Source organism: Furipterus horrens, unplaced genomic scaffold (genome assembly GCF_987537825.1).
Source record: "Furipterus horrens unplaced genomic scaffold, mFurHor1.1.pri manual_scaffold_2, whole genome shotgun sequence".
Lineage (NCBI taxonomy): Eukaryota > Metazoa > Chordata > Mammalia > Chiroptera > Furipteridae > Furipterus > Furipterus horrens.
In genome coordinates this window covers 60,010,944-60,031,273 of record NW_028327172.1, presented here as the reverse complement: position 1 = coordinate 60,031,273, position 20,330 = coordinate 60,010,944, and the positions used below count along the sequence as shown (strand labels likewise).

Below are 20,330 nucleotides of genomic sequence, written 5' to 3'. Positions count from 1 at the left end.
ACATCTTTCCTACTCTACAGATTGGCCAGTCCTTCATTAGCTAACTTTTTACCAGCTAATATGCCGTCTGTTCTCTTTTGCACTGTCTGCTGTGGGCACAGCAAACATCTGTTTTCTCATACGCCTACAATAGCTCTTCAAATACATACTTGAAAACTCTTATGAGTGCCCACTTCACTCCCTCTCCTCTGGCCTAAGTCAAAGTCTTAGATAAAGTGCGGTTAGCAAAATGCTAACAGAAACTGTGTAAGGTCAGATGCCTAAGCTTTGAGCCCACAGGAAGGAAATATATGCAGCTAATAGCTGTTCTCTCTCAACTTCTTGAAATTGAGGAAAACTCATAACTCCCAGCTTCATTCCCTGGGAATTCTACTAGCTGTTATAGGAACGCAAAGCTGCAAGAGAAGAGCATTAGTAACCTTGACATGCTGACAGTCAAAATTGAACCCACACATAGTATGTCATTGGTGAACTCTATAGGACAGATTATTATTATGCATTAAATTAGGGTATGTACCCAGTAAGAGTCAAAGGAAGCCAGATGAATAAGGTCTGATGAAGGGTATAGTCTGCTCCAGGGGAAGCCTGTAGGAGACTAGACTCTTTGAATTATTGAAAAAGATGTAACTCACCAGGGAAACCATGACAGCAACCAGCCTTTATGGGAACGGGAGGTGGTCTTCAAATCAGGGGTCACCCTTGGATCTACCTACACAGCTCCCTCAAAACAACCTTTCTGGGACAGTTCAGAAATGGCTATCTGACAGGGCACTGGAGGCAGCTGACAGCCAAATGTCCTCTGCCCTTTCGTGTCCTATTCCAAGTCATGGCTGCTCATTTATGTCTTAACCTGTGGCTTACCTTTGTGGTCCATGTAATGTAAACTATCTCTTAATGGGGCCCCTATAAGTTATATCACTTTAAATACCCTGAAGCCTCCAGAAGGACTATTTTTTTCTTTTCAAACTAGTTACCTTTAGGAAACAATACACCGAAGAGTCAAAATGATTTTATAAGATAAGTAGAAAAATGAAACTAGACCACCTTCTTTACACCACACACAAGAATAAATTCAAAGCAGATCAAAGACTTAAATGTTAGACCCAAAACCAGAAAATCCTAGAAGAAAATATAGGCAGCAAAATCTTGTAGCAATTGCTTATAGCAATTTTTTATCAACTACATCTCCCCAGGCTAGGGAAACAAAAGAAAAAAAATAAACAAATGGGACTACATCAGGCTAAAAAGTTTTTACACAGCAAAGGAAATCATCAACGAATTAAAAGACAACCCACAGAATGGGAGAACATATTCACCAATACATCTGATAAGGGGTTAACATCCAAAATTTATAATGAACTTACAAAACTCAACACCAAAAAAACAAAAACAAAAAACACTCAATTAAAAAAATGGGTGAAGGACCTGAACAGACACTAGCCATCAGAGAAATGCAAATTAAAACCACAATGAGATACCATCTCACACCTGTCAGAATGGCTATCACCAATAAATCAACAAACAAGTGCTGGTGGGAGTGGAGAAAGGGGAATCCTTGTGCACTATTGGTGGGGATGCAGGACTAGTGCAGCCACTATGGAAAGCAGTATGGAGATACCTCAAAAAATTAAAAATGGATCTGTCTTTTGACCCAGTGTTCCCACTTCTGGGAGTACATCTGAAGGAACCCAAAACACTAATTTGAAAGAACATAAGCACACCTAGGTTCATTGCAGCATCATTTACAATTGTCAAGATATGGAAGCAGCCCAGGTGTCCATCAGTAGATGAGTGGCTAAAACGACTGTGGGACATTTATACAATGGAATACTACATGGCCATAAAAGAGAAGAAAATTTTACCCTTTGCAACCTCATGGATGGACCTGGAGAACATTATGCTAAGTGAAATAAGCTGGTCAGAGAAAGACAAATACCATGTGATTTCACTCATATGTGGAATCTAATGAACAAACTGAACTAACAAGCAAAACAGAGGCAGGCTCACAGATGGAGAGCAGATGACAGCTAGTGAGGGGAAGGGGTTAGGGGTGGAGTAATTGAGCAAAAAGGAAAAAGGACTCATGGGTATGGACAACAGTGGTGATTGCTGGGGGGAGAGGAATATAAAAGGACTAAATAGTAATGGGAAAAAATACAATAAAGATTAAATTTTTAAAAATACATAGAAGAAAATTGTTAATAAACTGACCCCCCCCCACTCCTGCAACCAGATTCTTAGTTTCAGAGCTTTTATTACATCTTCTTCTTCATTACAAAATACAGATACCTTTAAAAGAGGAAGTAATTTGAAAATTGTTATTAATCAAATTCTATGTCTTAAAGATGAGCAGTTTCCTTTTTCCTCTTTAGGAACTTTGAATTGTCTCCAAGAGACAGACATGGAGAAAGTTTCAGCCACCTCAAATTTTGAAAACATTCATGAAATGTAAACTGATATATCTCATAACCAATGCTTTATAAAACTGTCCTTAAAAATCAAGCAAATGTTCTCAACACTTTTTGTCATGGAAATTGTTCTGAAAGGCAAATAAAGAGTCATTCCATGGTTAAAGCCTCACAGCTGTCACATTATTTAGTTCTGCACAAATAAAGGTCCTATACCAAAAAAATCAGTTAGAAAATCTGTGGCTGGAAGCCGGCAAACAATTGCATTTTCACACTTAGTCAGTGTGCTCTCTCAATGCAAATATGAACCCTGCAAAATATTTAATTAAAAATAACTGTGTGCTCTGAAAAACAAGCCCAGCACAATTGGAAACATGTCAAAATAAGAAGTTGATGTTTTGCCATCTTTAATTAATGATGCCATGCAACTCATTAGAAAAAAGACCTCACAATTCCTCCATCCTCATGCTGCAATGACTCAAAAGTGCACAAACTTTAAAGAACAATGGAACAAGCTGTGATACTTCCTTCTTCCTCAAGGTCACAGAGTACCCTTTCATATCACAAAACTCAAAAGGATCCAAACCCCCAACTGGGTATTGTGTCTCTCTATAAACTGGTCCTACAATGAGAGGCCTTAAATCTTTTCTGCTTGTCTCTGCTTGATTTCCATTTGCCATGTATTTGAGAGGAGAAAAAAATATCATTATTTTGGGGGGAAAGTACAAGAAGACTCAAACATGAATTCTCATTTCTTTCTGATAAAAATTTAAATAATTGGGGGGATTGTTATTTTTTATTGTTATAAAAAATTAATTTTTTAAAAGAATAATATAAAAAGGGTGAATCCAGAGAACTTGTATGCACGACCTATGGGCATGGACTGGGGGGAGGGGAGAGATTGCTGGGGGAGGGGCGCTGCTGGGCAGAGGGAAGCAAAGAGGGAAAAATTGGAACTATTGTAACAATATAATCAATAAAATATACTTAAAAATAAATAAATAAATAAAAAGAATTAGAGAGAATAAGGCTATAAAAAATTTTTTTTTAAATAATTGTTTGAGATTCACACAGCAGTAAAAGAAAAGCAGAATTTCCAGAAATTGCTCCAGGAATTCATGGAGCATGGAGTCCATAATCTGTACTTTCTTTTTAATAAAACCAAGAAATACCAAGAACTAGACAGCCTTTCAAAATGCCTAGGTTCCCTCAAAAGATTTTTGACAAGGGTACTAAGACCATTGAATGGGGAAAGGACAGTCTTTTCAACAAATAATGCTGTTTTAACCAATAAAACTGAATATCTACATGCAAAAGAATGAAGATGTACCCTTATCTCACTACCATATACAAAAATTACCTCAAAATGGATCTAAGTCTAAAAATCTTAGAAGAAAACATAGGACAAAAGTTTCATTACATTGGTTTTGGCAACAATTTCTTGGCTATGACACAGAAGTTGTAGACAAATTGGAATTCATGAAAAATTTTAAAAATTTGTACATTAAAATACACTATCAACAGAAAAAAAAGCAACCCACAGAATGCAAGAATACATTTGAAAATCTATACGTTATTAGGGATTAAATGGTTATATATATATAGGGGTTATATATCCACAATATATAGTGACTTCCTAAAACTCAATAACAACCAAAAAAATGATTAAAAAATGGGCAAAGAACTTAAATAGACATTTCCTCAAAGAAGATACAAAAATGGCCATAAAAACATGAAAACACATTCCATATCACTAATCATTAGGGAAATGCAAATCAAAAGTACAATGAGATTCTACCTTCACATCCATTAGGAGGCTACTATCAAAAAAACAGATAGTAACAAGTGCTGACAAGGATGTGAAGAAATTGAAATCCTTGTGCACTGGTGGTCGGAATGTAAAATGGTACAGCCTCTCTGGAAAACACTATGGCAGTTCCTAAAACTATTAAAAAATAGATGTATCATATGATCCAGCTATTCAACTTCTGGATATATATGCCCAAAAGAATTGAAAGCAAAGCCTCAAAGAAATATTTACACATCCATGTTCATAGCAGTATTATTCACAACAGCTAAAACATGGAAGCAGCCCAAGTTTCCATTCATGGATGAATGAATAAACAAAATGTGGTATATACGCACAATGGAATATTATGGAGCTTTAAAAAGGATGGAAATTGTGACACATGCTACAACATGGATGAATCTTGTAGACATTATGCTAAATTAAATAAGCCAGTAACAAAAAGAGAAATGCTGTGCAAATCCATTTCTATGAGGTACCTAGTGCAGTCAATTGATAAAGATGGAAAGTATGATGGCAATTGCCAGGAACTAGGGGTAAAGTGGAGTGGGGAGTTATTGTTTAATGGGTACAGAGTTTCAGTTTTACAAGATGAAGAGAGTTATGGAGCTGGATAGTAGTGATAGTTGCACAAAATTGTGAATGTGTTTGAAGTTACTGTATATTAGAAAAAGTTACAATGATAAATTTTATGTGTACATTGCCACAATAAAAATATGGGGTAAATGCCTACATTCCTATTCCCTGGTGATATCCCTAAGGGAAGGATTAACTGTTTGCTCTTTGGTATCCACATTTATGTTTCAGAACACTTGGCAATTACCTTGGGCAAGTGCCTTAGCCTCTCTGTACTTCAGCGTCCTCACTGATAAACATCTACTTAAAGGTATAGCGTGAGGATTAGATGAGTTTGTATGCATTAAGCACTTAGTCTAGCATAGTAAACACCACATAAGTATTAGCTGTTGTTATTATTGTACTACCACCACTCAATCTATTCTCAGTATCCCAAACAAAATTGTGTCCCACCATGGAAAACCCATTTGCATTTCATTTTCTGAAATGATGGTGGCCTGGTCCCAGGTTCAACATCTGACCTAAAAAAAAAAAAAAAAAGAGTGAGCCCTGGCTGGTGTGGCTCAGTGGGTTGAGCACCGGCCTATGAAGCAAAGGGTTTGATTCCCAGCCAGGGCACATGCCTGGGTTGCAGGCCAGGTCCTCAGTTGGGGGCACGCAAGAGGCAACCACACATTGATGTTTCTCTCTCTCTCTTTCCCTCTCTAAAAATAAATAAAATCTTTAAAATTAAAAAAGAAAAAGTGCACCTTCCCTTCCTCAGTCACAGTACACTAATGGGAACCAGGGCCCAAGTTAGTCTGTCCCTTGGGCAATGAAAGAGGTAAGATACTTATGCCCAGTCACATTCGTTCACGAATGTCAACTGTGCGCCTAGTCTATGCTGGGCACTGTACCAGGTGCTGCAGGTATTCACTCATGGTCAGCACCTTCCACTGTACTCTCTGGAGTCCAAGACCTTGTTTCCTTACTGAAGTGTGCTGATCATCTAAAAGAAATGTTGTATGAAAACATTTCCCAGGATGAAACTGACAAGAAAGAAGAGAGCACCCCAAATTGTCCATTTCTATTTTTCTCCTTATAATTCCACTAAAACAACAACAATAACTCATTTACTTTCAAATTAATAAAGCAGATTATTTCCAGATAAGTGTTTGCCCACATTCTGTCAGGATGGAAGACTTCAGGAAAGCTCGCTTTGAAATGGAGAACATGACAGAGCAAACCAACCCTCCCGCCCCCACCCCCCTCCAACACACACACACCCCACAGACCATAGCTCACTTCTGGGTGATGCGAATACAGCATTCTCTCACTTATCGCGGGTATTATGTTCTACACCCCCTACACCCCCCGCAATAGGTGAAATCCATGAAGTAGGAACCTTACATTTATTTTAGTATTTATATATATTTTAAGGCTTTATAAACCCTTCCCACACACTTATAAACCATTCCCAGTCCCTTATTAACCTTTCCACTCCCTTATTAATCATTTCCACACTTTTATAAACACTACTTATGTTCTTAAACATACTCTACACTCTTAAACCTACATAACTTTAACAACATACATATACAGTACCACAAAATCCCGCAACCGCAATATAGCAAAAAATCTGCGATAAATCATAAAATATAATATTTTTAAAAATCCCGTGATATGATGAGACTGTGATAAGTGAACCGCGATATAGAGAGGGACTACTGTACACCTATGAAGGCAGCCACACTGGGAGACCACAGGGCCCAGGGAAGACCATGCACAGGCACAGAGCTTCCACACAAGCTATCCTTGCCAGGGAGATCTCCTTCTCTGAACAGCCAGCTAGGCACCAAAAGCTAAAACTTCTCAAAACTTAACATTTACTGAGGCCCAGGTACGTCTTCACCACCTGTGAAGGACCTAACACAATGATTATTACTTTAGGATGTCACAGCCTTGCGTCCAGAAGCACAGTGGGAGAAGAAAAAACACTGACTTGGGAGTGAGGTCAGCCTGGGTTTGAGTCCCGGGGCTACTACTTCATTGCTGTGGGACTCTGGGAAATATTTAACTTCTTTAAGTTCCATTTCCCTTATCTATATTTTACAGCTTTAAAATTCCAACCTTTGAGAATCTTTGTGAGGATTCAAGGAAATGATCCAAGTTAAAGACCTGACATCTAACACAACAGAAGCTCACCACGGTGGACGCCCTGCCCACCCCTTATTTCCAGGTAGGAAAAATGTCCAAGGAGCTCAGCTCCTGCTTTAGAGGCATAGTGAGAATGGGGCCCAGGCAAATATTGCCCCTCGTTTTGCTAAGAGCCTAGTTCTGATAACTGATATGTTTAGGATTCTGACAGTACATGAGATGTTATGAAAAATTCAACCAAACCTTCTCCAATAGCTCTTTCTGACCAAAATTTTATAGTGAGCAACTAAAAAAGCTTCAGCTTTATTCTGTAAAGCAAGGTATACATTGACATGTCCTATACACACAGCATTAAGAATTCTACTCGTTTTTACGTAAGGACCAATAGCCCCTCTGAGCCTTTAATATCTCTGAAATCTTGGCTCAGGAAAGAAAAAAAGAAAAAGGACTTCCTCTGCTTTTGTGACATTTCATGGTGTGTTAAGGGAAGCCCCAGGTTTTGATGGTTTACTAGAAGGACTCATAGGCCAGCACATGGTCATAGCCACAGCTATGATTGATTCAGTGACAGGAAACAAAGCAAAACCAGCAAAGAAAAAAGGTAGATGGGCTGAAGTCTGGGGAAAACAAGGTGTGAGCTTTCAAGAGTCTTCTCCCAGTGGAGTCACACAGGACACTCGACAGGTTGTAACAACATATAGGAAATGTCACAAATCAGGGAAGCTCATTAGAGATTCGGAGCCCAGAGGTTTTATAGGGGATTGGTCAGGTAGACACCCCCTTCCTGGCATGTCCTCAAATTCTAGAGTCCAGAAGGAAAGCAGGTGCTCAGCATAAACTGTGCTGTTTGTACAAACAGTTGAGGTACCGTGAGCTACACTTATTATTTAGAGTGGAGGGAACCCTTCTAACTCCAAGCTCCCAAATGCCAGTTAAGGAGGCCTTTCTAACAATAAGCAGTCTCAGGAACAGGAAACCAAATATCTAATTACTAACTGCCATTGGCCACTAAATTCTTATGGCCAATCTATGTATTGAAATCTTAAAAAAAAAAAAGGGGGGGACATAACTCAGTGCTTCAAAACATTCATTCTGCGCACTTGTTCTGTGTCAGCCTGTGGGGCTGCCGGCATTAAGGAAATAACAAATCCCTTCAGGCCCTGCCCTCTAGAACATTCAGACTAATAAGAAAGATAAGATGAGTAAATAAAAGGCGATGATAACACAATGTGGTATGTGATGACAACCATAAAAGAGGTATGTCTAAGCCAAACACTAAACCAGTCAGAGAAGGAAGAGGAAACGTCCTGCTGTGATCAACCAGAGAGATTTTAGTAAGAATTACCACAGTTTCAAATATCAGATTTTAGAATAAGTGACAGAGCTGGGAATAACTCAACAAGGGCAATAAAAGTATTGTTTGATTGGAATCAGTTTAATTGGACAACAAGGTTCATAGAAGGGGATGGTATGAGACAAGAACAGAAGCCAGGATCAGATCATTGAAGGCCTCAAATGTAGGACTAAGGAGATTATCTTTTGTGTAGTTGGTGATGGGGAGCCTGTGTGTGTGCATATGTGTTTACTTTTTGAATAATTCTACTTCAGCATGAATGAAGGAGAGGAGTCATTACAGGCAAAAGGGTTAGGGCTTTCACAATAGGCCTCACAAAAGCCAAAGAAAGCCCGAGTGGCAGAGGAGGTGAAATACAAATGTCCTTTGGGAACAACATAGGAAAGGAAGCAGTAACAATGCTCCTTGGAGATATACAAGACTCAAAGACTCAAACACAACTCAAAGCTCTTAAGCTGAGTTAGCTGGGGGATTAATGCACTGAACCAGGAATGCCTGGAAAGGAAGCCAGGTTAATGGTAAAAACTAGTAACATGGCAGAAAATTCAGCGGACATGTCTAGAACTCCAATGGGGCTGAAGAACCAAGAGAGAGGCTGGGTCTGGAATTGTAAATATGGGAGCCCCAGCCTAGAGGCTCAGCTAGAGCAGTGGAGATGGTTAACTCCACGAGGGAAAAAATGCAATGAAAAAAATCACAGGAAACGAAGCAAATGACATTGTACTTGTCAACTGAAAATAGAAAGAGCAGTTAGGTTGGAAAACAGAATAGCAGAGTATCACAAGGCTAGGGAAAGAATTTCAGGAAAGAAGGAGTTATCAACCCATAAAGCTAGGAGTCAAGGCAGACCAGAGCAGAGCAAAGGCAATAGATTTAGTAACTGGCATGTCACCAGTGACCCTTGTCAATCAAAGACAGGGTGGGGCAGTAAACTGTGTGTGAGCCAAGGCCTCATGTCACTGAGGGGGAAACTGAGATAAAGTGCTGGAGGCTGAGGGTAGAGAAGGTGGTATAAAGAGGGGATCCAGCCTTCAAAAGCACAGATGGTTGTAGAGAGATGATATACAAACAATGGTGGCACTGACTGCTGGGAGCAGCACCTGCCCCTTCTCCCCCTATGAGCAGAGACAGGGAGAAGCTCAGGGACAGTTAGGGGGTGCTCTTCACAATCCAAAATTACAGTGATGACTGTTCAAGAAGTTTACCTGCCCAGCGTGCACACCAGGAGGCACAATATTTTCCCTCAGACACTCATAACGTTGGTGACAGGCATTTTGGAGGAGCCAAACACTATACATGGTAAGCCAACAGCTATGCATTTCTTCTCCCTAAAGCAAATGTAACTCAGCTGTTAAGCTTGGTAGAGAGGTAACACTACACACACACACACACACACACATACACACACACACACACACACACACACACACACACACACACACACACACACACACCACCCACAGTGGAAAAGTTCTCTATAGTCAGACTACCGCAGTTCAAGTCCTGACTCCACCACTTAATAGCTTTATGACCTGAAACAAGTTATGTAACCTTGGTGCCTCTATTTTCTCATCTGTAAAATGGGCTTAATAACAGTACCTATTTTATAAAGTTGTGGTGAGGATTAAATGAGTTCTTTTGTATAAACAGCTTAGCTCAAATTTTGGCACATACTAGCGTTCAATAATTGTTGACTATTATTATCTTAATTTTATTCTCACTGCAATGCCATGAGATAAAGTCAGGCAATTGCTATCTTTGGCATACCACTAATAATGAAACTGAGGCTCAGAGAGGAAATACTTGCCAGATTTTCACACAGTGCAGGACACAAGATGGAATCTGAAAAAAAATATGCCCCCCTCAGTGAGATATACAGAGCTCTCCATGATCAGCCCACTGCTTACCTCTCCGGCCTAAGCTCCTGCCAGCCTTGCCTGGAACTACGCCCACCACGTTACTTCCTGCCCTTCTTAACTTTCTGATCCCCATCATCCCTCAAGACTCTTCTCAAGTGTCACCTCTTCTAGGAAGCCCTGGGCATTTGAATCACCTTCCCTCTCACCAGCCACCTCTCTTCTCTGTGTTCACCTCTAATTATTGACTTCACACTGCACGGGAACTGTAGACATCTATCTTCCCCACTGGATTCTGAGCCTAAAATGACTTATTGTCATAATAAACGTAGTAAACTCTGAGTATTTGTTGAGTAACCTAGTTCTTATCTGTAAATACTATATTCTTCCCACTATATCATGATTCCTTTTTTATCAATAAATGTTCACGGTTTAATAGTTTTGAAAGAGTGGCAACAAATTTCACCAAAGTAAACCAATCATATGACACCTAAATATTAAGCTAAACATAAACACCAGTCTCTGTACCTAGAGGGAGTGAACCATGTGTGCACGCACACACATACCCCTCTTTCAAAAGCCTGATCATTTCCCCCCATAGTTCATCTGTCTTGATGTCTTTGGTCTTAAACGAAAGAGTGCAGTCCTGGATTATCAAAGGCCTAGACATGGTTAACCCACTTAGAAGGGCCTGAGGTTTGGCAATGTAAATGAGATCAGGTTCGAAGGTCTCCAAAAGCTCAGGGTGAGATTCCTCTAGGAGTTTAAAGCGTACATCTTGCTCTCTCTGTACTAAATATCAACCTGCGACTTACTTTCAGTTCCTGACTGATCAGAGTGATCTTGGAGAAAGACAACCAAAGAAGGGGGAAAGCAAGCACATCCACCCCATCCTTGCTTCCTCCCACACGGAGCAAACACCTGTGCTCAGCTCCATGGTAGGGGCACGTGTCCCCGGCAGTATGTGACAGATGGAGCCACATCTCCCTCACACCCTTGGCTCCCAGCCACCACCCAGTTCCTGTGGGGAAGCCGGTGACCATCTCTCCATCCAAGTATCTCTCGTAACCAACGCTAACCTCCCCAGCGGCTCTCCCCGAGGAACTCCGGGTATATATCAGGTTTTCCCTCTGGGTCCAGGTAAAGCAGACAACACTTAGGAAAACATAAACACAGATCTAGAAACACACAAACACACACTCGTGTGTACTTGTGTCTCACTCTGACTGCTTGGGGAAAAGGGCCACCCTGTTTCTTGCAATTTACCCATAAATGATAGTTCTGTGGTTCGGGCCTCCCTGCTCCTCCCCCCAGGAAACTCAGAGGCTGTTAACCACAGCAGTGCATGCTGAGCACAAGACATTCTATAAAGCATTAACCAAATTCAGCATGCACTGGCTGTCAACTATTTCCAGAATCTTCAACTCAGTTCTGGAGATATTAAAAACAGCCTTAAACATTCAGTCTATGTCTAAGCCTCATTCATTTTGTCAAAGGCATACCGGGGTCTTTTATCAAAAGTGGTAAATATGCTTCACTCCAAAGCAAGTCATATGTATCTTTTTGGAGTATTTTCACTCCAATGTGGCCTAGTCTATATATTAGTATATGGAGTTACCATTTTCCAATGCATATGTATCTTCCTGTATAAGTCTTAAATAGCAGCAGCATCTTTACAAGTAACTTTTACAAAAAGCATTAAAATATTTTATCTTATCTGTAACCATAAGTCCAAATAAGTGTGCCTTCATTCAACTCCAAATCCATCTTCTATACTTGGGGCAGTGTTACTGTTCTACAAAGAAATCTAGTAATTTTACTCACAATATTTAGACACTTCCTTACAGTCTCCAAGGTAAAGGGCAAGTTTGTAGCCTGATTTCACCTTTGGGCTTCAGCCTACCACATGAGCAATACCTCCAGCCATAACTATGTGCCAACTCAGTGGTCCTTCCCTGTTCCTTTGGCATCTCATACCCTAGCAGCCTCCATGCCATTGAACTTGAAAGTCCCTCAACGCCTTCTCTGTACCCCACTTCCTTCTCAATCTACCAAACTCCTCCACGGCCATGATTCTACCTCCTCTGTCTCCTTCCAACTTTCCCAGGCAGTTGGTCTCTCTGCAGTCTCACAATAAGCTGCACCTATTTCTCTCAGAACACGTAGCACACTGTATTGTAAGTGTTACTTTATCATTGCTGCCCTTATTATGGGCATATTCTTGTTCTTTTTTTAACCTGAAGAATCTGGTTGTAAACTTAATGACTAGATGAAAACTCAAAAAAATAGTGGGGCAAATATCATCAACCCCCATTCTTTAAACGTGGAAACTGAAGCATGTGCAAATGGAGTGACTTGATGAAGTGTAGTTGGAAAATGGCAAAGCCTGGACTGTGGGAACTCTCAGGAGTCAGAAGGAAGTATAGAGGAAGAGAGATAAAGGAAGAGGAGAGAAAGGGAACCAACGGACCGGAACTGACATGAAATACTCCTCTGTGTGAGACACAATGGTTAGCACCTTAATATACTCATTATCTCATTTATTCCTCAGAGCCACTTTGTGAGAGATATATGCAATTTTTTTCAGAAAAGGAACTGAGACTCAGAGCAGATAAGTAACTTGTTCAATTACACAACTAGTAAGTGGATCCGAGGTTTAAACTCAAGATTGATTCCAAAGCCAAGTTTATTCCACTACAATGGGCTTCCAGACTCACCCTGGCCCATGGACACAGCCAAAAACACCTTCCTCACCACAGCCGACCCCATCACCTTGCCAACCCTTGTGCTTCATAACATTCTGGATTCTGACTTTTCTCTAATGGCTGCTCCTCACAACTATGTATGTCATTCTCAGCAACTTATTTAACTCGTTTGTGCCTTAATTTCCTCGTCATAAAATGGGCAAACAATAGTACCAAAAATAGTATCAAGAATAGATTAGAGAGGATTAAATAAATGGATGCTAGTACAGTGCTTAGAACAGTGTCTGGTACATAGTAACTATTTAATAAATGTCAGATATCTATCATCATCATTCACTTGACTCACAGGGTTAAAAAAGCAGTCTAAAGCAACCAAACATAACACAATATGTTACTTAAGCAACAAAAGATATACCATATTAGATTTTTTAAAGTACCTTCAAAACAACTAAGGATGATGAATCGTATCTAACCAATTACTACCAGTAGTTCCATAGCATTTGCAGACTAAATGTCTGTGGTTTCAATATTGACAAGTTACCATGAATACATGTCACAAAGGAATTGTAGTTAAATCACATACAGTAGAGATAAGTATGAGGGGGTAAGTCCTTGGCTGATGAGTCTTTGGCCAACCACCCAGCAACAGCATGCCAATCTTCTTTTTGCTGTTTTTTATAAATATGTGACTTCATTTCATCCTCTGAAAAACCTTGTGAAGCAGATACAATCATTCCCATTCTACAGACGTACTAAGGAAAATGATGTTACGGTGATGCTGCAGACCTGGGGACAGCAAAGGTCTCAGGATGTACCCTGAACATGTCCTGAGATGGCAGACCTGAAACAACCCTAGAATCCATTCTAAAAAGAATCAAAGAATTTGACTGAAAACCCAAATGACTAGTCTAAAACTAGCAGTGGTAAAGAATCTGCCCTAAAGAATCCAACACGCCACAGCTCAGTGTTCCTCCCAGGGGCCGGGTGGTTGAGGCACTGATCTGACTGAGAAGCTTGGCTTGGCCAAGACCCAACCCAGGTCCTCAGTCTCACAGCCTCGTGTTTGAATCCACTGGCACAGACAGTGGCAGAAGAGCCCAGGAGCCTGTGTCCATGCGTAAGGACAGCACAAAACACATCTTTCTAATCAGAAGTTGATGGTTTCAGTCCTGTCAAGACTAGCAGTAAAACAGTGCTTCTGCAAAGGCCAAAAGAAAAGCCTTTCTTTCTCCCTGTAACTTAGGATGCAAATTTGCAGAATTGTTTACTATATCTTATACCCACCCTCCCTGAAATATTTATGCCTTTTATAGAGAAGACACATCCAAGAAAAATAAACCAAATCTATTTCTACTGGTATTTGCACAATGTCTAGAAAGTAAGACATTAGGAAATGCTTTTATTTTGGCCACTTTTATCTCTGGCATCACTATGAGGATAATGCATATGAAGTGTTCTTGTGGTTGAAAGTACTTCACATATGTAAAGAAATAACTGCAATCACCTGAGGGTTATTGCAACACATTTCAGCAAAGACTTCATTTCATAAGAGTGATTCATTCATTCATTTGTTAATTTAATTCATTTAAAATACTTTACTAAGTTCCCAATGAGTGCCAGGCAATGTGGATGCAGAATTAAACTAGACAGTCCAAGCCCTTGGGGGAGACAATCTTTTCCCAAACTGGTTTTTTCATCTCCATGGTATTCTAAACACTCCAGCTACTCCCACCTCTCTCCTCTCTGTCTCCCTCCCTCTTTCCCCCTCTCTCCCTCCTCCCCCAGAGTTCTGAACCACTCAAGAGTGTGCTTCTCCCACATTCCGCAAAAGTCTTAGCACATGGCCAATTGTCCAGTGGGCACTGAGGAAAAATGGCATATTTCGTGATTTAAGAGGTGAGCACTTAGTGACACATGTGGCTTTATTACAACAGCCTGCTTTCATTATACTTCTGTGAACCTGTCTTCCCAAAAGTTGCCTGAAAGCAGTTCTCCCCTCCCAACAATCTAAGGAGGCTCTAGATTACTAGTTAACAGAGGAGTGGAAACAAGTCTCAATGATCTACTGATCATGTGTTCCACATGAGGGCAGTCAGCTGGGGAGACCCTTAGAAAATCATAAAGGGGCACAAGAGCTTGAAGCAACAGGAAGTAGAAACATTTTCTGATACCTGATTCATCTGGTTATTCTTGACCAAACTTCTATTTGGGCAGTGGTGAATGGAAAATAACCCAGAAGCATAGATTTTTTAAGACTGGAAGGAACCTCATTGGGTCCAGTTCCCTCACTTTATAACTAAAGAAAGGCTCAGGGAGAGGATATGACAAAACCCAGATAGTACAGCTTTTCTCTGAGGTGGGAGTGGAAGCTGAGCCACCTGCCTCCCATGCAGGGCCCATTAGTGCCCCTAGAACCTCCAGGAGCCAGGTGTGCGCCTGCAGGCAGCCCCTGCAGCAGGTCCTGCCATGCCGCCACAAGTACACCACCTTTCTAGCTGCTTTCCTTCCTATTTTTGGGCATGACTCTGCCTTTCTTAAAGCAAAAAGACACAGCTCTCGAGAGCTCTGAGACCCCTGAGCAAATGAATGCTCCTGAATGGCATGCCTGCTTTTATCCTGTGAAATGGGATTATTTTCTGTCCTTTTCTTCTAAAAGTCAATATGAGCTGCTATCCATCAAGGAATTCTATATTCTTTGAAGGAAACTTAGAGTAGGGATCCAACAGAGTATTTGCATCCTAATTAAATCCTACTAATATTAAACCCAAGAATTAGATTCCAGCATTTTATAAAGAGTGGCAATGCTCTTGATTTTTCTACACCTAAAATTTTTTTTTTAATAGCGTAACACTTGCATGCAATGCAAGTTACAATAATGCTTCACCCTTGGTCCTCATAGTGCCTCTGGTAGGCGATGGTAAAGTAGGGTCATTATCCCCAATTTACAGAAGAGAAAATTTGCGCAGGGAAGCTACTAGTCTGCCCAAAGTCAAACAAGTAATAAAATGCAATGCTGTTCCAATGACCTTGTCTAAGCCTCTCTCCTCTTTACTGTGCAATTTAGCTTTAAAATTTTTTGCTCAAATTTTGCACATCAACAACACCAAAGAGCAACCTTTTCTGCCACATTTGAGATATTTAAGACACTTGAGTCACTGAGAAAGGAGCACAGCTTGAGTGTGCAACTTCAGCAGGCATCTTACAGCAGGTGCTTCTCTGCAGGAAACTAAATGACACAGGTGAATGATGGCGAGAGCTTTGGGGGTTCATAAACAGGATTAACCTTAGGCTCCGAAAGATTGGGTCCCTTAGTTACATAGCTAGTAAGTGGCATAGCTGACATTCAAATCCAGCCTCTCTGAATCTAAAACCTGTGTTCTTTCCGCCTTTTTGATGCTCCTTGTGTAAGGACAAGCTGGCATAGTAATGGCAAAAATGACTGTTGAGTTCTCACTAGGGGCCAGACACTGTTCAGAGCATTTAGAGGTGTTATATCATTTATGGTGCAGGACTTTCAGTGGTTTTGGTGGTGATCAGTAACTGCCTTAGCCTCTCTCCAGCAGGACTCCTGTTCCGGAACGCCTGCCTGATCCCACCCAGCTGCTAGTGAGTGGGTAGGGTAGGGGCTCTGTTTGCTTTACCCTAGAGGTGGTTGGAGGTCTAATGAAAGATTGCTTGTCCACATCTGATCTGTTAGCCCTGACCGTTGACTTGTGAATGATCCCACTGTCCCCTAAGAGGCCTTTCTCAGGCTTTACTCAATAAACATTTGTGGAATGACTGAATTAGCACCTTGTGCTGAGCAGTCTGCTGTCCTGCAGAAATGTGAGGCAGCCCAGAGGTAGCTCTCAGAACCCAGGATGCCAGGCCAGACCGTTCCCACCCTCAGGCAGGGGAGGGAGGGTGAACTCTGCTCTTGTGGCTTTTGGATTTCCCTGGCAATGTGTTTGCTGCCACTTGTTTTATAAAGAATTTTTAATGACCTAGTAGATGAAGAGAAATTTGACTTAAAAAAAAAAATCCAACGGTAAAAGTGAGTTTATTAATAAGGTTGCTGTTCTCTCAAAAAGCAGGGTGGGGGGTGGGGTTAGATGGTGCTGTTTGCCTTAGAGCTTCCCAAACTTTTCCATAGAAGAGTCTCTGAGGGCAGTGGAGGCTGACAAGTGCTCCTGGGGATGGGCGTGGGGTGAGGGTATCAGATTGGTGCCAGCAAGCTTGAAAATTCATTGAAGGATTTATGCAGTTTTTTTGTTTGACTTTGTATGTTGAATTTGGTTTAAATATATATATTTTTTATTTCCCCCAAATCTTTGTGTAAAATTGGTGTCCTGGCATATTGGGGCTGAGAGTACTGAGACAGAGAAGAAGCAATGCGAAGGATCTGGTCTGGGGCTTAGAGTACTGTTTGCATTTTCCATTTACTTGGATCACAGTAATAGAGCTCCCAAACCCCTATGGAGATAGCCCCCTTTCCCATTTTTCAGTATGAAGAAAATGCTTTAAAAATAAAAATAATCTTTATTGTTTGTTTTCTTCTCTCCCCACTCCTCAGCCCCGCCACCTTTATTGAGATATAACTGACATATAACATTGTATAAGGCTAAGGTGTAGACATGATGCTTTGATACATGTATATATTGCTACTATTAAAAAAAAATTGGAACATTTAAGATGAACCCTCTTAGCAACTTTCAAGTATATAAATCAGTATTGTTAACTATTGCCATCATTCTGTACATCAGATCTTCAGAACTTATTAATATCATAACTGGAAGTTTGTACCCTTTGACCAACATGGCCCCATCTCCCCCACCCCTGACCTCTGGCAATCACCATTCTGCTCTCTGTTTCTATGAATTTAGCTCTTTATAGATTTCACATATAAGTGAGATAATTGTTTGTTTTCTTATTTCCAAAGCTATACATATTCATTGTAAAAAATACATTAGCATTAATAATATACTGTTAATAATCAGTACATTTGTACTCAAGATACAGCTGTCCAAGTCTTTCTCTGGATCTGAGTAAATTTTTTAAAAAATGAACAAATGAATGATTTTTGATTGATTATTATCAAAGCTAATAGCACCTCAGATTGTTTTGAATAATTTAAAACATCCTAAGGTTAATCCTGTTTATGAACCCCCAAAGCTCCCGCCATCATTCACCTGTGTCATTTAGTTTCCTGCAGAGAAGCACCTGCTGTAAGATGCCTGCTGAAGTTGCACACTCAAGCTGTGCTCCTTTCTCAGTGACTCAAGTGTCTTAAATATCTCAAATGTGGCAGAAAAGGTTGCTCTTTGGTGTTGTTGATGTGCAAAATTTGAGCAAAAAATTTTAAAGCTAAATTGCACAGTAAGGAGGAGAGAGGCTTAGACAAGGTCATTGGAACGGCATTGCATTTTATTACTTGTTTGACTTTGGGCAGACTGGTAGCCATCCTCGGTCCCTGGTGGGGGCTGTAACAAGAGGCAACCAACTGATGTGCCTGTCTTTCTGTTTGTCTGTCTGTCTGTCTCCCTCTCTCAAATTAATGAACATATCCTGGGGTGAGGACTGAAAAAAAAGAAACACACTTCAAAATGGTGTAAAGGACAGTATCCCATCCCTTGGGAGGCTTTGGGAGAATTAAGGATACATCATATGCAAGGGAAAGTGTCTGACCCCTGAGTGCCCAATAAGACAGTGAATATTGCCACTGGTTTGCGTCACCTCTCCCCCGATCACTCTGGATGGGTCCTGGAATCTGATCTTATCTGGAAACCACACTAAAGCAGAACTACAGAGGGGAGGGAGGAAAGGGGAAGGGAATGCTGAAGAACTTCCACAGAAACCCATCGAAGACCCCAGTTCCTTTCAACCACCCTCCTCTGTTTGGCCGCTCCATCTAGCTGAGAGCTGAGGCCACTATTCCCTAGTTGTGAATGGCTGCCAAGAAGGGGACAGGAAGCTGGACAGCAGTTTGAATCCATCCCGCCTTCCAGTGTTTGTCTGTCTGTCTGAAAGCCCCCTGGGCTTCCTCTGCACATCCCTGCCAGGCTGTGGGGGTCAGGAGGCTGACAGTATGATTCATAGTCTGTTCTTATCTAGGCTTCCATCTCAACCCAGAGCCCAAAGCCCTGCAGGGTGGCTGCCGGTCACAAACCAACATTAAATGAAAATAATGAATTTTTATCAAGACAGGGGATTTATCAAGGGAGGAGGGAGGAAAGAGGAGAGGGAGGAGGCAGCCTGGTTGCAGAGAGAGAGGCCCACTTCCTACATGCTGTTGGAGCCCCATGACTTAGCTGCTGAAGCAGTTGGTTTTCCACTTTAAAAGATGATAAACACCATCCTTGTAATTTATAACTCACTGGGGGACAGGTCTGGGTGTAGGAAGAGAATTACAAAACACATCTGCTTATTTTCCAGGTAGAAATCATGAGCCCCTAAACTCCCTTTCTAGCACCGCACCTATAGATAGGTCCTGATGTCTCACCTTACTTCACCTGAGCAATCTGGGGGCCCATCCGCAGCCAGTCCCAACCCTGGGCTCAGTCCTCAAAAGTCCCAGGAAACATGACCACCCAGCAGAACCCCCACCTACCCAGGCACCTCCGCTTCCTAGAGACTCGGCCCCCTGGGCAGCGCAGCTGGCTCTTAAGTCGGTGGGGAATTGAGGAAGGGAGCTTGCTGGCTGCCAAAACGCAGTTCACGTTTTGGAATTCATGACTCCCTTATAGAACAGAAGAGAAAACAGACCCAGAGAGGGAGGGAAAGTTGCCCGAGGTAACACAGCGAGTGGGCATAATGTCGAGACTAGAACCCCGGCGCGCTTCGAGTCGCAGCCGGGCAGGGAGCGAGCCTTGCCGCCCTCAGCGTCCACTTACCCGCGGACCCAAGCCAGGTGGTACAAACCCCGCAACCCCCGGCGCAGCGCGTTACCTTCCTCCGGACTGGGTGCCACGAGCCTCCTCTCCCCTGGCAGGACGATGGCGGATCTGCCCCGCTCACCCGACACCCCGTCGGTCCAGGTGTCGCCCAGCAGCTGTCAGCGCAGGGCTGCGTGTGCAGGCTCCTCCCGGGGCAGCGGGCGCAGAGCTGGAGCCGCTCCGGGGCCCGCGGGCCAATGGCGCTGAGCCTGCTCCCCGGCCCGCCCCGCCCCGCCCTCGGCGCCCGAGGGCTCCAGCTCCCTGCCTGCCCTTGGCCCACCCATTCCTGCCTTGTCAATTTCTTCCCCCTCCTTGGCCCTCCAGGCCCTCCTGCCCCGGCTTCCTCAAACGTACCTTGCCCGGAAACAACATTTTAACTGCAAAAAGAGTGCAGCGCTGTTTTGTTGTTTTTAACATTGTGCTTTGTGGGACCTCGGAACCCGAGAGCGTGGAGCGCGAGGAGCGGACCCACTCACCCGGCGTCAGCTACCCAGCAGGGGAAGGGGCGCCGCATGGTGTGGAGCCTCGTGGTCCAAGCAAGATACTTCAACCGCTCCCGGCATCAGTTTCCTCAGGA

General features: G+C 42.1%; 1 protein-coding gene across 8 annotated transcripts in view; it reads right to left on the bottom strand.

The window, feature by feature from the left end:
• Positions 1-19,897, bottom strand: part of SYTL2 (synaptotagmin like 2) — a 108,247-nt gene extending 88,350 nt beyond the window's left edge. For 7 of the 8 annotated variants that reach the window (XM_090265777.1, XM_090265778.1, XM_090265782.1 and 4 more), the window contains exon 1: positions 19,767-19,897. The gene's annotated coding sequence lies outside the window, so the exon portion shown is untranslated. The remainder of the gene's footprint in view (positions 1-19,766) is intronic. The other variant, XM_090265784.1, reaches the window with a different exon arrangement.
• Positions 19,898-20,330: the final 433 nt, after the last annotated feature.